Below are 25584 nucleotides of genomic sequence, written 5' to 3'. Positions count from 1 at the left end.
TTAAGTCCTTTTTAGTGCTGTGATTCCAGGTAATTCTAAGGTTCTATGATGTCAGGCTCTGGTACTGATATTCTGGGACATTAGAAGACTTAGTCCTTTTTACCACAGCTTGAACCATGGATCAAGCAGTGCCTGACCCCCAAGGGGGTATTGGTATTAAGGTAAGCACTTCAGGGGAGAAAAGCCATACTGTTTCTGGTCCAAAGATAAAATGGAGTTCAGAGTTTGATTATGATAGTTTTCTAAAATAGTTTCTAGAAAAAAGAGAGGAACATGGAAACATCTGTGATTTTCACACCATGGAGAGCCTTAGTTCAGAAACTTTATCCAGAATGATAATAATCCTTTTTGGATATTATTCTCATTCATTTATTAGTCTAATGTGACCAGAGGTTGTACTATGCTCAGTATTGTCAAAACTGGTGAGTATTAGAGGTGAAAATAAGATCCTCCTGATTAAAAGTCTAGATATGTATCCACTACTCTATGATTTCTCTGAAGAATGATAATCCCAAAATGGCAATTTCCCATTCTCATTTTTTTTAGGATAGATAGAAAGCTATATCTCAGGATACAGAAATTTACAGGATGCCATCATGGAAGACCAATAGGTATAATCCTTATGGGAAAACTATTCAATTTCTAAAGGTCAGCTCTAAGAAGGAGAACAGGGTTGATCCTTACAAAAAAGAATAAAAATACTATATTTTATATTCCAATCAATATTTGACTGCTTTCAGTATAAGACAAACATTTTTTATAGAACTTATATGGCCTTTGAAGTTTATCCTTCAATTTACTTGATACAAAAAGGCTTGGAACCAATTTTTTTTGCATGATAATGCTTTTAATTTCTTGAATTTACACAACATTGAATAGGTCTTCTATACAAAATATATCATAGAAACTCATTAGCTCATTAAAATCTGAAGCTATTGCAGTTTGGTTATTTGTATTGTTTTTACTTTTATGTCTCTAATGGCTGCTTTGTAAAAGAAATTGTTATTTTTTCTGTTTTTTTTTTTTTTTTTACCAGTCACTATGTAGCTAAAGATTATTTGACAAAAATTTTGATTCTTTTTATTTAAATTCTTTCCATTTTTATAACAAATGCATGGTTATTATTTAAAATTAGAATCTAGATAGCACCAAAGAACTATGAAATGCTATTGATGCTATATTAAAGAAGGGTAATTAAACACAGTAGTGACTTCCTATTTAACTTTCTCATATAATAAACCAATTTCCTTTCATAATTAGCATTGTCATTACAAATTAAATGAACCACCTGTCACAATTAGCATTATGTCTCTTTAAATATATCAGAGAATTTAAGCAAAGGGTTATATTGTCTATTTGATAGCTTAAAATAAATGATAACTTGTTATGAACTTTCAGAATAATCCCCTATTCCCTTACCTAAACAAGCACCAACTTTACATTACATTGTAAGCACTTCAAGGGCAAAGATGTTATTTTTCCTCTTATTGTATCCCCAAAGCTTGGTTAGCTCTGTGCTTGACACTTAAATGTTTTTGACTATCTATAGATCGCATAAGCCCTATGAAATACTACTGAGTAGGCCTAGAATTCAAAGTGCATTCTCTGCATAAACCATGAAGTATTGCTTAAAACTGAAGATGCTCTAGTTCAAAGGTCTCCTTCAGTCCCTCTCAGGCATGTAAAATGGAACCATTATCTTGTTCCCCCTGCCTTTTGTTGAATTTTCCAAATTGTTACTGCTTATATAGCAATAAACCATTTCTCATAAGCTTAGAAAAAAATCTACAAGAAAGTTTAAAAAATTTAAGGAGAATCAGTATAATTAGAGTAGGAGAAGAAAGAAGAAGAAAAGAAGAAGAAAAAAGAAGAAAGAGAAAGAAAGAAAGAAAGAAAGAAAGAAAGAAAGAAAGAAAGAAAGAAAGAAAGAAAGAAAGAAAGAAAGAAAGAATAGATGAGAGGGAATAGAATCAAGCGCTCAATCAGAGGAACAGACATTTTCAAGAAGTTAACAGGAAAAAATATGGATAGAAGGGAATGTTGAAGTGATTAAAAATATAGATTTAGGGAAGAGATAGCTTGCAGTGGATAACATCATTTGCTTTTTGCAGTGAAGTATTTGAAAAAGTCTTATGCTGAAAATGGGGGGCAGAAAGATTTTAAGTGATATAAGGGAATTTAAAATTTGAATCAGATTCTGAAGTAGAAACCAGAGTTAATTATGGGAAAATAGAAAGAAGGGTGTACAATAGTGAGGACCTAGATAAAATTATATTAAATATCTTAGGTATAACTATCATCATTGTTGACTTATTCCATCATCATTTGGCAACATATTTCTAGAACAAAAGGCATAAGGTGAATAATCTAGAATGAAGATTTTAAAAGAAAAATATGGTGATAGCATGGAGTAGGTAATTGTGTGAGAAGTCAAGGACAGAGGAAAGCATAAAGTTAAACTAGTTTTCTATTGGATCCATATTTTGAGAAAAGTGAAACCAGAGTAAGGCCTGAAAGAGCAAGAATGGGTTAGATAGACAATAAGTTCCAATGTAGAAAAGATTTAGCATATGTTAGGTATATAAAAAAAGATGCAAAAATAAGAAGTTTGAGTCAGATAAATGAATTTCAGAGATATGTATAGTTAAGGTAAGACATTGGTGCAAAATGATGAGATAAAGTTTATAATCATTTTTTACTATGGTGATTGTGGAGTAAAAGGTCATATAATGAGAGCTGAGGTGTTTAATGGAAGGGGAAGCAAGAGTGTGAATGGAAATCGCCAAAGACAATGTGATGGGATCATAAACTAAATTCTCTGGGGAAAAAAGTAGAATGATTTTAGATGCAGTAGAAAAAATATCATAAAACTCTTGATACTATTACATGTCTTCATAGAGTGAATCCCAACTAATGAGTCAGAGAGAAAATCTGAAAATGGCAGTGAGAAAAAATTAATATTCTTGCTGATCCTACAACTTTGGGGGAAGGGAGGTGTATGATAAAGAGTTCATCTACTCTAGTAATAGTTTCTATACAATTTCTTCAGTAAACAATATCGGCTGAAATGATTTTATAGATATTGGGGAAATGAAAGAAAAGGTGTAACATAAAGGTCACTTTCTCATCAACAGAATCAGAAAAAGAGAAAAATTGAAATCCCTGATTTTTTTTGTTTATTTTCTTCTTTGCACTATTCCTAACTCTATTCCTTCTCTTTTGCCATTTCCCCTTAGCCTTTTTGTGATTCTTATCTTTTTCTATTATAGATTTGTCTTTTTTTTTTTAATTTCTTAGGACTTTTAAGCTCAGAATCTCTTATTTCACTGACATAGAAACTCCCAGTAAGAAAATTTTAATCTAACATGTATCAATGCATGGAGCTTTGCAACATAATGCTTTCCTAACTTCCTTCCTTCTCTCCCTCCTTTTCTCATTCCATGACTTCCTTCCTGTCTGTGTCTTTGTCTGTCTCTGTCTGTCTGTCTCTCTCTGTCTCTCATTATGAATGTAGGCAAGGACATACACACACATACACACACATACACACACACACACACTCACACACATACACACACACACACACACACACAAAGAAGATTCTGCATGAATCAGTGAATCTCCATTTTAGTAATTACCCTGCATGTCACTTCTTTCTGATTTTGTTTTCTTTGTTTGATTTTGCATGTAAAGAAAATGTTACAATTCCCATATTTTGAGGTAGTGGAGTGGGGTGGAAGGGGAATATCACTACTGTTTATTCTCCCTTTGGGTAAGGGGTAAGTTAAATGAATCCAAGTTTGCTTGTAAATATTTTCCAGGTTATCCCCCCTCTTGATATATGCATCTTTTTACTATTTATGTGGCAGAAGGTAAGTATTATTTTTGATCCTTTGTTTGGCATCATTATTATTTCATTTGAGAGATTAAAAATTTAATTAGTTCTGCTCACTTCCTTCTTTGTCAGTTCAGATAGGTCTTCCAAATTTTCTCTGAAACTATCTACTTTATCATTCCTTATGATTCACTATATTCATCCAAATATTTTTAAAATTATTATATGGAAACTAAAGCAATAACCAGCTATTGAGAAATAACTAAACAAATTATGGTAGATGAATATAGTATGAGATAAGTAGTATAATCTAGTTTTTTCCTCATTAACCCTATGGCTGCCACCCACCAGTGTCCTATGATCATCATACTCCCAAGTTCTTGCTGAAGTAATATTCTTAAAGCATTAATCTAACTAAGTGGTTCCTCTGTTCAATCCACTCCAGTGGTTTTTTTTAAAGAAATCTGGGATCTTCTGCCACATCACTCCTTAATCCTATCAAAATTGTTTTTCTGGAATTGATGGAACTTTGTATTGTTTTCTTCCTCTAAGAAAATCAGAACATGGACTCATTTCTTCTCTACCCCAAATAGTTTACTATTTGGATTTGCCAAAAATCCTAATTTTCTTAGTTTCTTCAACTGCTAATTCTGAATCCTACCTCAAATACTATAACTTAATGGTGTCATGACACTGAGTCAGTCACTTCACCTGTTTGGGTTCTGCTTCCATCTCTAAAATGATTAAGTAAGACTTGATAACATTTAAGATTCTTTCTAGTTCTAAATTCCTAATCTCCTCTTGCACAGAATGGTATAATTTAGACATTTATCAACACTTTTGCCTTCTTTAACTGAATTTGCCCTTGCTGTCAAAAATTTTAAAGAATACTGTGGTTGGCAATCAGAAATTGGGTGAGCATATCTTTCAAAAATTAAAAATCCTAAATAATAAGCAAGATAAAATTAATTTCTTCTTAGAACTCTTTTCAAGAATAAATAAAATGTTTGTTTCCCCAATGATCCTTCCAAATAATCTAACATGTACTAGTACAAGCTTGTGTTTATGTAATAATCATTGAAATAAATAAATAATTGTATGGAAAATCATTTATGTACTTTCTATATACAAAGAAGTCTGCCAAAGTCATGGTGATATGTGTGTGTGTGTGTGCGTGTGTGTATGTGTGTGAATTTCCATAGACAGATAACATAAGAGAATCAATATTCTTATGGAATTCACTTTCTCATATGGAAATAAAAATATTTATAAAATTTCATCTATAAGTCAAATGGAAAGGACCTATAATATTTAGGTTGTATTTCCCAAACAGATGATAATAATATATCTTCTTTAATGTAATTCCCATTAATTAAAATCATATGCATCATTTAGGTAAATGATGCAGGATTCCAATCTTCATCTAACTATTAATGCATGATCTCAAAAGACAAGTGTTTAAAATAACTGAAAAGACAATTAAAAATTAAATGCCATAAACCCTGAACATTTTTGTATTGTTTAAAAACCTTTTTGAACTGTGTCCAATAGTGAATGTTTTAGATACAATAAAACTAGTGTTGATGTGAAATATAATATATTTATAACCCATAGAATTTTCCACAGAATCAAAGCCTAACCAGAGATTAGGCTTATTTTATATAGCAAAGTGAGTCATTTCTCTATCTCCCTATCACCTATCTTGGAATCTTAAAGTGTTGCTTCACTAGGCGTTGTTATAAAAATGTTGTACATATAGGTTTTCTAGAACTAGTCAAGTTGACTAATTTTGCAACAAGCTTTTTGCTGTCAGTATTGTGTATGTGATATCTGACAGTTGACAGTTAAAGATTTGAAGATATCTTCAAAGTGAAAGGCAGCCAGCGGGGCAGAAAGAGCATAGGTGAAAGATGGCAAAAGAAATAGCAGAGGGAGTAGCTTTTTCCTTTCACCAAATGAATCATAATCAATACTGGCAGGAAAAAAAAATTTGAAAGAATTATTATCACATCATCCTTATTTAAAAAACTACTGAAAGTCACTCTTCTTAATCCATCTCATAACACTCTCTTTCCAGTGCCCTACTCTAAAAGACAATAATAAAATCGATGATCATAGATCTACAATTTTATACAGCAATGTTTTAGTTAAGTACCTGTCAATTTTCCATAGGGATCTAGGATCTCAGAGTTAGTGAAAATCCTCATTGTGAAAAGCCCTTAGGCTTCAGAGGATGCAAAATAGGAAGATATAGAGGAGATTGGAGGCTGAAGGATAAGATAAGAGAATGAGTACCAGGAGTGAGACATTAATAAAACTATCTAGCACTACACACAAGGAAAAAAAAGGTAATTCATAAAGATAGCTAGGAAAAGGTAGGCAAGACTAAATTAAAAAAAAAAAAAAACTATTTAAAGTCACCCACTATCACTATCAAATGTCCTTAGAGAACTTCAAGTGATCCCTTGTGACCAATCCCCTAAAATAAGCCTAAGAGCTGAAAAAATTTAGTTTCAGAAGTAGGTAGAGAGAAGTAAACCCAGGAAAAGTGGAAACTAGGATCAATTTCATTGCACACCTCACAGAAAACCTATAGAAGTGTTCTAAATTGTGACTCCCCAACTCTGAACAGAAATAGAATTTGAAAAATAAAGCAAAGGAAAAGAAAGAGAAAAAGAAAAGGAATGAGAATGGGATAAGGGGTGAAAAAATCTTAAAGACATATTTACCCATTTTCATTTATGTAAAATTAGATTTTACATAAAGAAATTCTTTTCAGGGAATGCGAAAATAAGTTGAAAAAGTCATTTTATTAAGCATTACTTACAAATTTCTAATATTTAAGGTCTAAAGGAAATGATGTGTATGTACATAAAGAGATATTCTTCAATAGATGTCATCTATTAAAAATACAAAAAAAGTTCAAAAGAAGAATTATGAATTATAAATGGTCACTTCATGAATGAAATGAAAATTGAAATAAATCGATACTGAAATGCAAAAACTGAGAAAAGTTGATGATGAAGGAACTGTGGGAGTACAAGAACACTAAAATAATGTTAATGAAATTGTTGATTCGTCCAACTAATATTCTACATTCATTTTTTAACTACACAAATAGTTAGTGATACTACTATTGCAATATACCCCAAAAAGACAAAGATAGAAGTGGAGCTTCAATAGTTAATAAATGATATATATCAACACTCTTTGTGGTAGCAGTGAACTGGGAAAAAGTGATTTCTATTAATTGAGAAATAACTACAAAAATATATAAGTATAATGGAATATTACTGTGACAAATCTCATCTTGACAAATGAGATTAAAAATAAGGTTCTGTATTAATAAAGGCATGAAAAATAAGCAAGCAGAATGAGAACTCTATCATTATATATATATATATTTACATATATATATAATGTATATGGTACATACACATATATAGTACCTATAGCAGTGCAAATGACTGTTAATCAAGTGAGCAAACTGAATAATTGAAATAATACCAATGGTTCTGAAAAATGGACCATGAAGCATGCGTATGTCCTCATTCCAGAAAAGTTGACAACAATTATAACAGAATGCCATGAGTCCAATCTGGAGGAAAAGAGAAAACATTATTATTTTTTTTTCCAGAAAAGACTAATGTAAAGACAAATGCCATTAATAAAAATTCTTGTTTTTTTTAAAGAGATCATTGATCTTTAAGTAAGAAGAATTGATCCCAAAATCAATATCAAATATTTGTTAACTATGTGACATTGAACAAATGACTGAAACTCTCTATGCCCTATTTTCTTTATTTGTCAAGTAAAATAATGATGTTTCAACTAACTAGTGGATTTCACATGATTGTTATAAGAAAAGTACTTTATGATGTTAGGGAACTGTACAAAAGTGACAATATGTTGTTCTGTTTCTAAGCCATTCTTTTATCATGAAAATTTGACATAAAAGCATATATTACTAGATTATAAACTTTTGGAAGCAGGACCAGTACCATATACTTTGATATCTCACTTAGTTTTTAGCATGTTACATAGGAAAAATAGAGAAATAATACATTTGTTGAAAACAGTTTGGGGATAATTTGGCCATTGCAATCAATGCTGTTTGAGCTAACAACTCTTTGAAATCTGCAAATAATTTGACAGACATCATCTCATTTAGTAATATGGATTTACTATGTTTAAATGTTTGTGAACAATGGGGAGTTTAAAGATTTTTATTTCTGTGTGAGAATCATTTGGTTAATTTGAGTTTAAGAGATCATAGGGAAGTATAGCAATTATCCAATATTGGATTCCTTATCCCAAATAATTTGAAATCATTTGTTCCATATAGCTTTATATAAAATATCTTCCCCTGAATCAATTGGTTCCATTCCTGAGTTTATAGCATCCTCTGGAATCTTAAATTAGCTTAAAAGAAAAAAATTCTCAAAACACAACTGATTTTATTTCATCTTAATGTTAATGGTATAAATGAGTGGTACAAAAACATCAGAGTTGAAAAATCAAACAGACAACTCTAAAGATTATGGCAATTTGAAACATACAAAATTGCTGCATTAATTTTACTTTTTTACAATAGGAATCAAAATGAAAATCCTACTATGGCACTGAGATAACTATTGTTTCACAGTTCTGTGTCAGTAGACCACAAAATTAAAAATATTTTAACAAACAGGAAAGGTTTCAATTTCTTCAAAATGCAGAATCCCACCTTCTACATATGACTTTTGCTTATTTACACTCATGAAATTTCTTCCTGCACACATTTTATTTTTTAGCCTATAAACCGTGTGTCCCCAGTAGAATATAAACTTCTTGAAGGCAGAAACTATCTTTCTGACCTCAATATTTAGCACATCTGATAAATCAAATGTGTTTAGTAAATATTTGTCGAATTCAATTGAACTGAAGACTGTCATATAGAACAGGCGTTGTTCTTGTTCTGCTTAGTCCTAAGGGTCAGTTATAGGAATAATGATTAGAATTTAAGAAGAAGGCATTTTATACTTCATTAATCATGGGCTAGAGAGGAGGGGCAAAGAATCTAACAATAAGATTGATCCCAAACCATGTTATACTAGACAAACCTTTAGTGTCAGGAAAAAAAAAATGTGGTCCAGATAATATTACCCTTATTTCATCATTAGGAAGACATGCTCTGCTATTTCAGCCATCTAAAAGAGTTTATTAGGGTAAAGAATGAAAAGTCAAAGAGAGAACTGATGGAAGAGAAAGAGGGGGAAAAGATTAGAGAAATAAAGAAATACATGTTTATGGAGAATAAGATTTGTTATCAACCATTCAACCATTTTTTTGTGTCACTTAATTGTTATCTAAAATATGCATACATATCTATCTGTGGGTAGGATGGAACAATTTTTTGATATTTTCACTCTGGGGAAAAGAAAGGTTATCTTCCAAATTACAAATCTCTTTTAAAAGAAATATTGCTGTCATCCTTATTTCCAGGAGAAGATAATCTTAAGGATAGAACTGTTTTGTTTCTGATATTCTCTCAGCTTCTAAAAAGCACTTGATACATAATAGGTTCTTGATGAATTCTTTTGAATTTTATTGAATAATACTAGTAGGTAAATAAATGATGAAAACTATAGGCAGTGCTATACTATGCCATGTATAGCGATATTATAAAACTTTGCTAGATTTCCTTAATTCGTTTTTCAATTATCTGACACATCTTTTATAGTACACATCTCACCAATGTGATGTTAAAGTATTTTCTTACAATTTTTCTCAGTGTTAATCAAAAAAGGTCACTGATCTTTCATGATTGAGAAAATAAATTTATACTTAGGAAATTAGTCTGGTTCCTTTTCTCTGTTTTTAATTTGACTGATCACAAGTATATTTTTTAACTCTATTATTGTGTTCTGTTGTAGATGCTATTATCCCGAAAGTTAATGTTCAGATTCTAAGTCTTAGAGTAAAAAGAAAGAAGTATTTCCGGCCTTGATGAGCATGAGGGGTCCACCATATAAAACTTTGTTTTGCCTGTTCTTAGGCTTACTTCTCAACATGCCTGTGTAAGTTCTAATTGAATAGTATAAGTTCTACAGCACTTATTCACTGCTTTTTTTTGCCACTTCCCCATGATATCATGGGGAAATAGTGGAAAAGTCAGAGTACCTCACAGACCCTTAGTATGTTACCACAGAATAGACCATTTCGCCTTTTTGAGTCACTTCTCTGCAAAGTGGGGATAATATTTGTGCTGTTTGTATGTATGTATGTATCTATGTATCTATCCATCTATCTATATATATTAGCTATTAGCTAACATTTATAGTGCTTTAAATTTTGCAGAGAATTTTTCATATTTTATGTCATTTAATTCTCATAAACACCCCAAGAGTTAGGTGATATTATTGTCCCTGTTTTACAGATGAAACTGAGAGAGGTTAAGTGCCTTGTGTAAGGTCATATAGTTAATATCTACCTAAGGGAGGATTAGAATTCAATTCTTTATGAGTCCTAGTTTAAAGTGCTACAAAAACGTAAATTCTTGCATAAAGCAGTAAGATAGTAATAACTAAGTTTAAAGAAAATAACTTTATCAGCTGGGTAAAGGAGGGTCCAATTCAGAAATATAGATATAATCCAAATAATCAGAGATAAGGATCCTGGACTAGGATAGTGACTATGTGAGTAAGGAGAAGGCCCTGATTTCTAGAGATAGTAGGGTTAGAAGTAGCAAGATTTGGCATTTGAATGAATCAATATTTAAGCTTACTTGAGTCAGTAAATTTAATAAATATTCTATCAATTTTATCATTTGTGTTTACTGAATTTTGTATCTGCATAGAAATTGTTAAGTAGCTAATTGATTTGATTTTCTTAAGGGTCAATTAATTATCCCACAAGGTAATTCTATTTTGATTGAACGCAATTTACTGAATAACATATTGATAGAGTATAAAATTTCTAACTCCAATATTCTTATAGTTGTTCTTAGAGTTCAGAGAGGAAAAATGTCCCAACACAATTTATTATTCCATTATAAAAATTCTAAGTATCTAAATTTGTAGTTAATATAATATCACTTAATCTTTCTGAGTCTCAGTTTACAAACTTTCAAAACAAAGATGTTGGTTTATATGACTCTTTTGGTTCCTTTAAGATATAAATTTATTATAGATTCATATCTTACATTTGTTTTGTAACTTTTCACAGTCTTAAAATTCTCTACAAGTAGTAAAGCAACCCGAATAAATGGTGTTAACTGCTTATTTTATCCAGGAGCAAGAAAAATAGTTTTCTAGTCAAAAGGTCTATGGTTCACATTTCAGGGCAAGAAATTCCTAACTGTATGGCTTAAGACAAAGTCATTTCACTTTTCCAATCCTCAATTTCTTCACCTATTAAACAATGATGAGGAACTCTTAAAGAACCAGTTATAGAATAGAGAGAATTTGCATTCAGTCATTCCTCTGGCATATACTAGCTTAGACAAGTCACAACTTCTCAAGACCTTAGGAATTCATTTATAAATAATTGCAAATTTATGATCTTCATCAGTGGAGGGAGTCTACATATTAGAACTTTCTATACATAAATGAGGACAATCATTTCTATTTCTCCTGCTTCACAGAACTATTATGGGAATCAAATGGAGAAATATATGTAAATTGCTTTGTGAACTGTGAAACTTTTTATTAGAAAATTAGAATATTAGTAGAAAATAATTAGGTGTTCATACATTATAAATTTCTTAATATGCCTCTATATAAGTATGTTTTTAATTTTCTAATAGTATTTTGAGTTGCCAAAATCTGTATTTTGAAAATTCACCTATATAATTTTAAGGGATAATCTAATTTGGAACAAAGATAAAAACAATATAATATTTTCTCAAAAAATAATGTGGAGCAATTATGTAAATATTGACATGCAGTGAAGAAAAATTTACTTGTCCAATATCCACCTGTGATTCAAACAAAAAAAATGTTTTTTCAAAGTTAGCAGGAGACAGGTTTCAGGAGATTTGGTTTTCGCTTCCTGGATAAACCTAGAAGGGATTATCTACTGTCAATTTTGAGTCACCTTCCAGCTAGACTGACTATGAAATAAAAGAATGTCCTAAAAGTGAATTTCAGCCTTTGAAGCAGTCCTTAAGACTTTTGTGCTTTTTCCCACCTTCTGTTAGTGAAAAAATCACTCAAGTAAACACTATGTACATGTTTTCATATCCCTTTCTCTTTTTTATTGCTTTCTTTTGCACCAAATATCTGAAATGAATAGATTTTGTTCTTGCCTTCTCAGCAGCTATTCACCTTCTTTTTCTCATTTAGTATCTTCAAATCCATCCTGGAATATTATTTACTACTTTGTCATCTTTTATCCATCACTGTCCATTAAGTCAAAAGCAGCTGATGAATTATTATTAAATTATTTCTACAAAAAGGAGCAATCAAGAATATATGCCTTAAATAAAGAGATGGGATGAGAAGACTATGTAGTTAGAAGTTACTTAGCTTAGTTTTTTAAAACTAACCTGTGTTCATGAAGGGAACAAAATTATATGGATACTATCATCAGCATTAAATTATCTTCATCTCACTCTTATCTACTTCATTTGCCTGGTTTTACACCATGGCATTATATAGAATTTAGCTAATATAAATGGAATTTCACATTAAGAAAAAATATACCCAAGAAGAAAAAAATGGATTACATTGGTCTCACCAAATGAAAGTTTCAAAACCATATTTGTTTAGTTAAATAGTATGAGATAGTTCAAGTGTTTTAAGAACACTTATCAAACACATTCACTTGACAGAAGTCATGAAAGAGAATATGAGGACATTTTTGTTTTCTATTTATAAAATAATTCCCTATTTCTAAATTAACAAGTCCATAGTATGTCACTATGCACCCAACTTTTCTCACTCTTTCTTGCTATGCTGGACCTAGTTCACACATTGTACCTATACCCAAAATGACAAATCATATGTTTCTACAAAGGAAATATTATAAATCTATAATTCACTGTTGATGGCCTTTAATGCTGGTGTGGAGTAGCTACATATCTATTACTCAAAAATGTAGCCTCTGAACCCCCCCACAAGTATACCTACTACTTAACCAAAACAGCCAAGATAAAACCATTTAATATTAAAAATGAAACATGTACTGACAGAAGATAAGCAGTAATAATTAAAATATATCTGCTCATAAACTTAGATTACACTCGCCCACCAATGCACACATTGTACTTCTTGGGAGAGAGTTGACACAAACTTAAACCTAAAAGTTAGGTAAATGAATAAAGAAACTCACATGAGGCAACCCATAAATCTGAATTTCCTTAGACTCTTTAGGGCATCATCTATTCATGTGAAATATGAATTCATATTCATTCATTCATCATCTACTAAACAAAAACACATTTCATGTGGGTTTTTCTGCCCTTCTATTGGAAGAAGTCAGTTTTCTACTACTCTTAGGCTATTGAAGCAGTGGTAAAAATTTTTTTTAGCAAACAGCTAGCCACCTTAAGCCTAGATATACAAAAACAACTCAGTTATGTTCCATTGGCAGAGTGCTGCCAAGCATTGAACTTTTTATTTAAAAAAAAAAAAAAATATATATATAAAAAAAATATATATATATATATATTTTCCCAGTTAGAGGTAAAACTATTTTTATAATTGTTTTAAAACTTTGAGTTCCAGATTCTCTCCCCTCCTCCCTTCCCAGCCCACTCAATATTGAAAAGACATATGTAAAGTTATACAAAACATTTTCATAAAAGCCACATTGCAAAAGAAAACATAGATCTCCTTCTCCCCTTAAAATCCCTCAAATAAAATGAGTTTTTAAAAAAGTATGCTTCAATCTCTATTCTGACACAATTCTTTCTCTGGGTATGGATAGCATTATTCATCATAAGTCATTCAGAATAGTGTTGGATCATTGTATTGCTGAAAATAGCAAAGTCCCTCACAGCTGATCCTCCAACAACATTGCTATTACTTTGTACATAGTACATTGCACTTTGTATGAGCTCATGGAGGACTTTCCAGGTTTTTCTGATAGCATTGTGCTCATAATTTCTTATATAACAATAGTATTCTGTTATTATCACATAGTACAATTTATTCAGTCATTCCCCAATTTATAAGCATACCCTCAATTTTCAATTCTTTGCCCTGAGAAAAAAGCTGCAATAAATATTTTTGTACATATAGGTCCTTTTCCTTTTTCAAAATCTTTTTTGGGACACATGTCTCATAGTATTATTGGTAGGTCAAAGGGTATGCAAGATTTTATAACCTTTTAGGCATGTTTCATATCCTTTAATTATTTATCATTTGGGGAATGGCTCTTTTTATTTTAATAGTAGTTTATTTTTTTCAAATGCTTAGAAAAATAGTTTCTAGCATTCACCTGAAAAACCTTGCATGCCAGTTTTGTTCTCTCTCTTCCTCCCCATCCTCTCAAGACAGCAAGCAATCTGATATAGGTTAATCATGTACAATTCTGCTAGACATATTTACGTATTTGTCATGCTACCAAAAAAAGAGATTAAAAAAAAAACACAAGAAGGGGGGGGAGAGGGGAAGCAAACAAACACATAACAACAAAGGTGAATATACCATGCTTTGATCCACTTTCAGTCTCCATAGTGCTCTCTCTGAATGTGAATAACACTTTCCATTATAACTCCATTGGAATTGAATGGCTTTTATGTTTTTTTTTAAATAAATTTCACTTAGTTCCCTACATATTTTAGAAATAAGGCCTTCATTTGAGAGAAACTTGCTCCAAATTTTTTAGAATTAGACTGCTGAAAAAAAATCAAGAAAATTTGGGGCAGAACTGAAGTCATCCAGGTACAACTCAAAAAGGTCAGAAGAAAGGCCCATGTCCAGCCAGTATTAATCCATTCAAAGTGCAAACACCTCTGGGCTAGCTCTGCAGAAATACCAAGTGGGGACCCCAGGCTAGCTAGGTATAGCTGGAGTTTCAGCAGAAACCACAGAAATTTTCACTTCCTGGACAGCATGAGAAGTTGGGAATCTGAGTCTGGGAAAACTGAGTGAATCTCAACTGATTATGAGCTCCAAGCCAAGCTATGAGGCAGAAATGCAGCTTTGGGCTAGAAGGAACCAGAGCACCTGATAAGTGCAGAGACAGTGGGACAGGGAGTTTATTGGCTGTGGGCACTTGCAAGTGGGTGGAGGTCTTGATTTGGGGTTCCAGTTCTGAGGGGAGAGCCAAAGTGAAGTCAAAGACACCTTTCCCCCCCACACCAAAATTAGAGGTGCTTGCATTAATACCTCATATTTAAAAAAATGAAACGGCAAAGTACAACCCACTCCCCCAATAGAGATTTACTATGGAACCAGGGTTCATTTTCAGAGGAGAGTACTGAAGTTTTTTAAAAAAAAAAAAAAAGCTTCCCCTTCAAAGAGTAAAGTGAACTGGCTCCCTACTCAGAGAGATTTTATAGAAGAATTCAAAAATAATTTAAAAATCAAATGAGAGACATTGAGGGGGAAAAAACATATGTGTGTGTGTGGGGGCAGTGTGTATGTATGGTTATATATGTATATATGTATATATCTGTATCTGTATCTGTATATATAAATATATCCTTTCCCAACTACACCCTGCTGGGAAATGGGAGGAAGATAAAAGGGAGAAAAAAAGAATAAAGTAAAAAAGATGCATAGCATTGAATTAAAGAACAGTTTACAAGGAAGTAAAGATGGACACTCATGAATATAATTTCTTCTACTAATATATATACTTTCTTGAACTGGTAATTTGTTGTTATATATTGTGAATCCTTCCTGATGTTCTGCTGAGCACATGACAATGTTTTCTTTTGTATTTCTTTTCTGTTTTTCTTTTCTCTTATTTTTTTTTAATAAATAAATTTTTAAAAAATCGTTTTCAGCTAGAAAAATTGTTCCACTCCATCTTTTTGTGGGTTATGACACCCTCAAATTTTAGAGTCACTATTTAAAGGATTTTGAAGTATTTGGGAGAGAGCTTGAGTGAGTCCCTTTCTTTACTCTGGCATTTTGGCTTCTTCCCAATGTTTCAGTTTCAATGAAAAATTCAAACCTTCGAAGCTGTTCAGGTGGATTTTCTGAATTAGGATTTTCTCTATTTTCATCTATAGAACCCAGTAGAAGTACCCTATAGGCAAGCCTCAGGCTATAGATTTTACTAGACAGCAATTCAGCCTGCCTTCGAGTTCTTCAAATCACAGAGCATATATTAAATGTAGGACTTTTATTTCTCTAATCATTTGATCATACCTAGATTGTGCTTCTATTGGTTTCTTGCTTCTGGGTTCTTATGACTTCTGAGTTATTGGTTTATATAATTAGTTTTTCTCAACAGTTTTTAATTTCTACTTCCCTGGCTTATTATGTGTTTCCTTAGTTGTAGTTATTGAGTGTAAATATTAGGCTAAGTAATCAAATATGCATATTTATGTGATATATGATACAAATATTCCATGAATACACTATTTTCCCACTCTGTTTCCACTCATGTTACTTTTCTCTGTGTTTCTCACATATATTTCTTTTTTCTTTCCTTTACAATAAATAAAATGTCTAACAAAAATGGGGACCAATAGATATTATTTTTTTAGAATAGGTAGTGATGTCTTGGAGACCTTACAAATCAGTGGCTCATAAGGATATCTGTAAAGATCCATGAATGTTGATTATTTCAGAAATTTTAAAGTGATATATAGCAAATGTGATGCTTAATTAATGTTTTTCACACAAGTGATAAAATATTAATAATACAACAGCTTCAATTCAATAATCCTTTAAATGCATTTGTATTCATATTGAACATAAATATAAAAAGATCTTTTTAAAATTCCATTTATACAACACAACACAAAGATTCAATAGGAAATCGTGAATTTCCAATTGAAACTATGGTTCTGAGACCCTCAAAAAAGCATATTGATTTTATTAACTGATGTTTTTTTTAATTTCATTCTCCAAAAGGCAATTACTAGAACCAAGGGAGGAATAAACAGGTGAAACTATATGCATGCTGGATATGGAAGCAAGAAAACTTAGGTTGAAATGCCATCTTTGACACTTAGTGTTCATTCACGCAATAAAAATAATTATTCTTGTAGTATCTTATTCATCAGATTTTGAGATTCAAATGATACAATGCAGATAAAGTACTTTGCAAACTATAAAATTCTATATAACTGTTAGTTAAAATTATTAATCCCTAATGTACTTCATTATACCTCTTTTATAGGTTGTTAGTTTCCCTACTTTTCCTGTCTTTTTTTCTTCCTAAGAGTGCTAGATACACAGTGAAATTTTTTTAAGGGAGATCTCCTGTTTGTTTTTGTTTTTTGTTTTTTTTTCTGATTCTTATTCTTCCTTTATTTGTTGTTCATTTGTGTTTGACTTGTAATGATCCTATTTGATGTTTTCTTAACAAAGATGCTAGGGTGGTTTGCCATTTCCTTCTCTAGCTTATTTCACTGATGAGGGAACTGAAACAAGGTTAAGGGCCTTTGATTTATACAGCTAGTAAGGGCCTGAGATCAGAATAGAATTCATGAATATGAGTCTTCCTGATCCCAAGTCCAGTGTGCTGTTCCCTCTATTACCCTAAGTGCCCTTTATCATTTCTCTGACAATATGATATAAAAATTACCAGTTAGCTGTTTTTACTGTTGATATGGTGAAAGAAGGTGAATGAAAGAAGTTTTATATTTTCATCTGCCATTAGACATACAAATAGATGCTCCATTCAATGTTTAATATGTTTGAGTCTCACAAAATTATATCTTATTTTATCCATAATGTTGCATTATTTTACTATTATTCTCATGAGTTCATGTTAGTCTATGATTTTCAGAATTATTTTACTTGAGCCATGATGAACTCTCATTTCAGAGATACTAGACTCAGTGGAACAATATTAACTTCCAACTCTCTGAAAACTCAAGCTTAACATTTTTTCATTGTTCTCAAAGTATTTTACTTTAGTGATTTTGCCAAGGTAGTAAAACTGTATGATATTAAAGGTGAATTGAAAGTTTGAATACCAAATGATAAACTTCTTTAAGAGTATGGATTAAATAAACTCGAAAGATATGAGAAATATGTTAATTATACTTTTTTTTCCTTTTTCTTTATTATAGGAATCCAGAAACTTATTCATCAAATAATTATTTAGTTGAAATGTGTCAGTCTCTTCCACAAGTGTTGGTCGAATTGAGCTGGTCTTTGAGAGATGTTTTGGGTAATAATTTCGTTTTGACAATTTAGCTCAAACTTTCTTTAATGAAGCATTTTGTTGTCCACATAGGAATGCTACTTTCCCAAACTCTGATTTGCTTTGTTTTGAAATAACTATCATAAACACCATTAGTAGAGAATAAAAAGAATTTGCATCATCTGAAATTGTTCCAAAAGAGACTGCACATATATAGAAAGGGGGTGGGGGGAAGTGAAATAAAAGATACACAAATGTTAGAACAGGTGAAATGTAGATAACATTATCTGAAGAACTAGATCCTCTTTCCCTTAATTAAGAAATAAAGTATTTGAATTCACATCATTTAAACTTGTACATGTAGGCCCCAGTTTCTTAAACTGTGGCTCACAACCCCATATGCAATTTTGTAACTGAATGTGGGGGTCATGAAATTATGATTTATTACTTGTAAATGTTTGCTTAGTTATATACCTATATATCTCAGTCCATGTAAAAATTTCTCTGGTGGATAGGGATCACGAATGGAAAAAGTTTAAGAAGCTCTGATCCAGGTTGGTGTTGCTTTTAATCAATTAATAAACATTACTGCTATAAATAAACTACTATGTACCCAGGCATTATATTACCTACTAAGGAGACAAAAGGAGCAAAAAAACAGTCCCTGACCTCAAGAAGTTTATAATTTAATGGGAAAGACAACATTCAAATATGTATGTATGTGTTTGTGTAATCATTTTAGGATAACCCAGGCATGACACTGGAAATGACCCTAATCCCACCCACCCACCCCATCTCCCAAGAAACATTTGTTTTAGTTCCCTCATATCTGGTGAGCCCTCTAATTTGAAGGAACAGAGAAAAAAGGGAGGAAAAGGGATCATAGAATATTCTAAATCATAGAGAGGTCCAAAATAAATAATTTCTCCAAGCAGCCCCAGTTATCTTGCCATCTTGTCAGATTCCTGTCAAAATTAGGTTCCTACTCTATAGAGAAGTTCTACTCTTCTAAGAAGCTTATTTCTACACAGAACATATCCTAAGCATCTTCTTGATTTAAATCCTAACTGACCCATAGATTCACTCACAGGGGTCCACAAACTACGGCCTGTGGGCCAGATGCAGCAACTGAGGACGATTATCTCCCTCACCCAAGGGTATGAAGTTTCTTTATTTAAAGGTCCACAAAACAAAGTTTTTGTTTTCACTATAGTCTGGCTCTCCAACAGTCTGAGAGACAGTAAACTGGCGCTCTATTGAAAACGTTTGAGGACCCCTGTGTGGTAGGGGGTAGGACATCATAGATTGTGAGTAGGAGAGAAGAAAGGAACAGAAAGTGATGCCATGAACCTTAAATACCATCTACCAATTTGCATGGCACATTTTATCTGATGTCATTGCTTTACTGTTGTTATCTAATATAAATAATATATGAAAATATAAATAAAAGGAGGAGCTAGTTATTGTTCACTACGAAAATAATTACTAAATTTATTTGCATTTACAGACACCTTCGCAAAAATTTTAATTTAAGTGAGGGTCTCAGCTTTGATCAGATTTATCATTACAGCACTCAATGGTTATTTTCCACCAACCCATACATAGCATAGATGATCTAGAGAACAGGCTCCATAAATTCAAACTAAGGGTCTGATTCCTCTCAAATCACAGCTCTTGAACCTGCCCACACATTTGTTCGTTTTTAGTACTCAGCAGAACAAATTATTTCAAGGAAATTTAATCAAATAACATGCATAGCGTACAAATAAGGACAAAACCTTTCCTGCAAACCTGGGTCACAATTTTCCACAAGTATACACAGCATCAGTGAGAAGAATGGATCATCATAAAGAATCCACATAATAGGAAATATACATAAATAAGGAATGTGAATGGCCAAGGTAAACTCTGGAAGTTGTTGCTTGCAGAGACTATACTACTAGAGTGTACATTTGAAAAGATAATTTGCTTTTAGGATGCTTTACAGATGCTGATTTCTTCCTTTGGTGATGGCATATTTCTCCCATCAGACCTGCACTATAATGATCTTGTAATTTCTACTGGATACTTTTCTACTCATGGTATGTTTTTTAACCTTTGAAAGCCACACAATAAAACAGGTAATGGATATTTACATAAAACTAACAAGCAACTCAAGATCAGGCACTTCCCCAGTATTCAATCCCTAAGTCTCTCCCATTCTCCCATATTGATAAATGAGTAGGGAAAAAAAAAGCTGTATATCACTGACTCCTATGGGAGAATCTCTCTAACTATTAAGTTGGAAAGAAATGACCTCTGGATTCAATCCTCCCTTATTTTAGAAATAGAGATGATGCTGGTAACTAAGACACATTGAATTCTTGACCTAATTGGTACCAAACCCCAATTCTAATTTCAATAAAATCATTTTTCACTTGAGCTATCTGGGCTAGACCTCTTATGACAGGTATGCTGATTTAGTTGACTATTAGTTACTACATTTTAACTGCCCACCTTAGAATCCAAAACTGTGTAACATGTATTGGTTGTGTAGTGTCTCTGGGCTTATTTTATAAAGACCCCTACTTCCTAGGTATGCATGACTTTGACTGAATTTCCTATACAGAGACTCTGCATTCCATACATACAAAGATTTCTTAATGGACCTTTCTCACTTTGCTGATGATGTTGGCAATGAACTCTGGCACGTGGTTCTCAGAGATTTTCTGAACTGAAATTATAATTAGGTAATTTTCCTTTAACATATTTCTTAGTCATGAAACATATTGTTTGTTAGTCTTTGCATCTGAATGAAGAAAAAAATGGAAAACCACTTCAGTATCTTTGCCAAGAAAACATCAAATGAGGTCATGAAGAGTTGGACATTACTAAAATGATTGAACAACAAACATCTGAAAATCCGCAGCAAAATCAGTAGGAAAATGGTTTTCTTTCCCAATTAAAAAAGCATAGCCTATGGAAGCATTCCTAGTAGTGCTAGAAATGTCACAAATTAAATCAACTGAAGATCCAGTTCTATAATCAAGGGTCCTTAGAAAATTCAGTAATGGGAATTTGAAGTGCTAAGTTTGTATGTTTCCCAAAGGGTAAGACAACTTTATTTCTGGATCAAAACCTTGTTGTTTGATTTCAGTCTCTACTTTTTCAAGGTGGGACTGTCAAGGAAAGGATGAACTAAAAAGTGTTTTACAACAGCATATAAACTATAAGAAGCTTTCAGGTTTCTATTAAGATATATATCTTCATACCAAAATAAAAGTTTTACCCAGTAACATCAACACTAAGTTGTGCCTAGTATTCTTATTTTATCTTTATACACAAAATCATTGCATATAAATTGAGAAGTTTTCTATTATTTGTTTATTACAAGTATGCAGGATAGTGCTTTTTTTTTTTTCAAACACATTGAGCATATCTTAAGCTTCTTTTAGCAACATACTGCAACTTTTTGCCTCTAAAATCTGTTTTTCCCTTATTCAAGTATACTTTCTGGATCCGAATAATTGAAGTGATGTGAATTACTTCATAACCATAAAGTGAATATTTGGAGAGTCACCAACTACTTTCTATCATTTGTGTGGGATAAGTTGGAAGTGGGTACCACTTTATCTTCTATGACTGAGGAAGAATCACATCATTATTTCCTGGCTTATATAATTTTTTAAATTTTATTTAATTTTCAGTTTAAAATTCTTTTTACCTCTTCCTCATCATAAAGAAGGCAAGAATTATAATTATTCATTAAATATATGCAGCCACACAAACATATTTCCACTTTATTCATGTTCTGAGATAAAGGAAACAAAAAACAAGAAAAAAAAAGAAAGAAATATCACTAAATCTATATTCTGGATTCATCATTTCGCTAAAGCTGGCTACCATGAGTCTTTTAGACTTGTGGTAGACCATTATATTGAGTAGATTTATGAAGTTTTTCACAGTTGATTGTCTTTACATTATTTCTGATACTGTGTAAGTTGTTCTGGTTCTGACTTCACTTTGTATCAGTTCATACAGTTTTTTTCAGGACCCTAACCCTAACCCTAACCCTTTCATAATTTCTTATATCCTAATAGTATTCAATCACATTCATACAATATATCTGTTTAATCATTTCCTAATTGAGGGACATTTCCTGAATTTTGAGGTCTTTATTACCACAAAAAGGGCTGTTATAGTTTTGTATATATATTTTTTTTTTTAGTTTTTTCATATAAATTTTGTTGCTAATTTTTCCTAGCTTTAAAATTTTTTTGGTAGTTTTATTGAGATAGCATTGGGTAAGTAAATATAATTACTTATAATTAAGTTATGGCAGGTTTATAATGTTGATTCAGGAAATACAATTAAAATGTATTTGCTCATTCTCTATTAATGTAGAATTTAGAGATATAAATTTTCCACAACTGGTGTTTTGGCTGCATTTGGAATATTGTCTCATTATTGTCACTTTCTTCAGTTAAATTATTGACTCTTTTTGTGATTTGTTCTTTGACCCATACATTTTTTCGGATTATGTTCTTTTTTCCAATTAATTTTTTGATTGTTTCAAAGATTTCATCTTCTTTTTTTTTGCATTGTAGGCACGAAAAGTGTGTGTTTAATATTTTTGCATTTATAAGATTTTTGTGGTCAGTTTTTGAGAAAGTGCCACGCACAGCTGAGGGAAAAATATTTAGTTTTAACTATTTAATATTTCAATAAATATTGAATTTGCTTTTCAATATTCTCCAGTAATCTATCTTATCTAACTTTTCTAACATTATGGTTATTTCCTTAACTTCTTTTTTCCTTATTTTATGGTTAGATTTTTCTAGCCTGAGGAGCTCTAAGTAGTCGCCTAATAGTATAGTTTTACTGTATATTTTCTCCTGTAATTCATTTAATTTTCCTTCAAACATTTGGATACCCTACCATTTAGTGCATATATGTTCAATACTGATATAAATTCATTGTCTATGGTGACTTTTAGCAAAATGAGCTTCTTTGATTGTCTCTTTTAATTCAGTCTATTTTTGCTTTTGATTTGTCTGAGATCATGATAGCTATTATTGATTTTTTTTTTTACTTCAGCTAAAGCATAATTGATTCTACTCCAAGCCCTTATTTTAGCTCTGGAGATATCTTTCAAGGCTATTTCTTATAAACAATGCATTGTTAGATTAAAGTTTCTATTCTGCTAGCCATTTCTATTTTATAAGTGAGTTGATTTCATTCATATTCATTTCCCTCTATTCTGTTATATTTTATCATTCTTCCCCCCTCCCCAAGAGTCTTGATTTATTTCTTACTTCTATCCCACTTAATCTGTTCTCTATGTTATTCTCCCACTTTCTCTTAACTCTTTCCCCTACTACTTCCCTGTTGAGTAAGATGTGCTGATGTCACTAACTATAAGTGTATGTATATTGTTCTCTCCTTGCACTAGTTCAGATGAAAGTGAAGTTCAAACATAGCCTACTCTCCCACCTAATTTTCCTTTGCATTGTATTAAATCTTCCTTGTGCTCCTCTTTTATATGATTTTCCATCCTTCCTTTTCCCCTTCCTAGTCTATTCTCCCTTTGAGATCATCACAACATGACAGACTCATATCTGTGTCCTATATCTAGGGAGAATTTCTCTTACTTCCCCAGTGATAATAAAGTTCATAGAGATTACATTATATTTTCATATGAGAATATAAACAGTATAATTTTTTTAAGTCCCTTACGAGTTCGCATTCATTTTTCCTTCTTATATTTCCTTTGCATCTTGTGTTTTAATATAAAAAATTTTATTAGGCTCTGGTCTTTTAATCAGTGATGTTTTAAAAGTCCTTCATTTCATTAAATATTCATTTTCCCTTTTAAGGTTATTCTTTTTTTTAGGTAAGTTATTCTTAGCTATGATCCTAGCTGTTTTTCCCTTCTGGAATATCATATTCCAAAATCTTCAATTCTTTCTAAAGTACAAGTTGCTAAATTTTGTGTACTCCTGGTCACTTTTTCTGCTGAATGAAATTTTCTTCTGGACCTGGGAGCTCTGAAATTTAACTATAATATTTCTTTTATTTATTTCTTCTTTTGCCTTCTGATTCTAAGATTTCTGGGCAATTTTCTTTTATGATTTCTTGACATATGATATGTAGCATTTTTAGATCATGGCTTTTGGGTAGTCCAGTAATTCTTAAGTTATTTCTCCCCAATCTGTTTTCCAAGTCAGCAATTTTTCCTGAGATACTTCACATTTTCTTCTATTTCTTTTCATTTTTTGACTTTGTAATATTGTTCCTTAATGTATTGTGGAGTCATTAATTTCTATATAATTAGTTCTATTTTTTCTTTTGCAATTCTAAACATATTTCCACATTTATCATGTTGCACAAGAAACATCTGCTCAAAAGGGAAAAATGAGAAAGAAACAAGCAACAACAACAACAAAAAGGTACAAATACTATGTTCTAATCCACATTCAGAAGTCATAGTCCTCTCTTTGGATGCTGATGGATTTCTCCATCACATCCTGAATCAACTCATTGTTGAAAAGAGTCAAGCCTATCTCACCAATTCTAATTTTAAGAAATTATTTTATTTAGTGTTTTTGTAACTCTTTTCCAAGTTTTTAATTCACTTTTCATAATTTTCTTAAACATTTTTCATTTTTCCCTATCATTTTTTAATTTTTGAAATCTGTTTTTTCTCACTTTTTTCTTTTTAAATTCTGTGAATTTTTCTTGAGTTTATGTTCAATCTGCATTTTTTGAATTTTTTTCTTAACTGTTTAAATCATTATCTTTTCCTGAGTTTGTGTCTTGATCCTCTCTGTCACACATTCCTCAGTAGTGTGAAGGATAGAACTCCAATCCAAAAATGACTACTCAGAACCTTCTGGAAGTAAAAAGCAGAAAAGTTGTTATTTATGAATAGATTCTCCTGAGAATGAGTAGTTCCACTGTGAGGAAAGAAGGAGAGAAAGCTCACGGTAGAAGGGCTAAAGAATTAGGAAAGATATAGTTTTTATGGGTTTAGTTACAAAGGATTACATCTGAGGTTGGGGAGCATTAAGAAAATAGGTGCCCTCTCTGCTTAATTGAAGGTTACACATGGGTGCCAATAGACCTTCAAAATTTAGATTACTAAGCTAACAGCATTCAACTAATAGTCTAAATATTGATAACATTGAATAGTGATAAATGTCATCATTTCAGGTTAAGTAAATATATCTAAAGTTTGAGTAAATATTGGCTAACACACAACAAACTTATGCAGGTCAGAGAGACATAGAAATAATGAAAAATAAAATACAGAAAAATAATGTAAACATTCCTGGAAGTTTTTCACCTTATATCTCCATTCCATATAATTCCCCCTTATAATATATAAATGATTTTTTATCATATTTCTATGAAGAACTTAAACATTTTTCACAATAAGTTAACAGGTTTATACATTGTTTATGGAGCTCATCATCAGAATCTTCCCTTTCTAATACATTCCAGCCATTTTTCTG

At 31.6% G+C, this 25584-nt stretch overlaps 1 long non-coding RNA gene across 2 annotated transcripts; it reads left to right on the top strand.

Annotated features, from left to right (window-relative positions):
- The first annotated feature begins 71 nt into the window (after positions 1 to 71).
- On the top strand, positions 72 to 18274 carry LOC100931564. 2 transcript variants are annotated; one of them, XR_001120684.3, is made up of 4 exons: positions 73 to 161; positions 3822 to 3872; positions 9751 to 9894; positions 18018 to 18274. It is a non-coding gene; the product is annotated as an uncharacterized LOC100931564 (long non-coding RNA). The 2 variants fall into 2 exon arrangements; XR_004234120.1 differs by lacking the exon at positions 3822 to 3872 and having other exon boundaries at positions 72 to 161.
- The last annotated feature ends 7310 nt before the right edge of the window (positions 18275 to 25584 follow it).

This window comes from Sarcophilus harrisii, chromosome 1 (genome assembly GCF_902635505.1).
Source record: "Sarcophilus harrisii chromosome 1, mSarHar1.11, whole genome shotgun sequence".
Classification (NCBI taxonomy): domain Eukaryota; kingdom Metazoa; phylum Chordata; class Mammalia; order Dasyuromorphia; family Dasyuridae; genus Sarcophilus; species Sarcophilus harrisii.
This window is presented reverse-complemented; position numbering and strand designations above follow the sequence as displayed.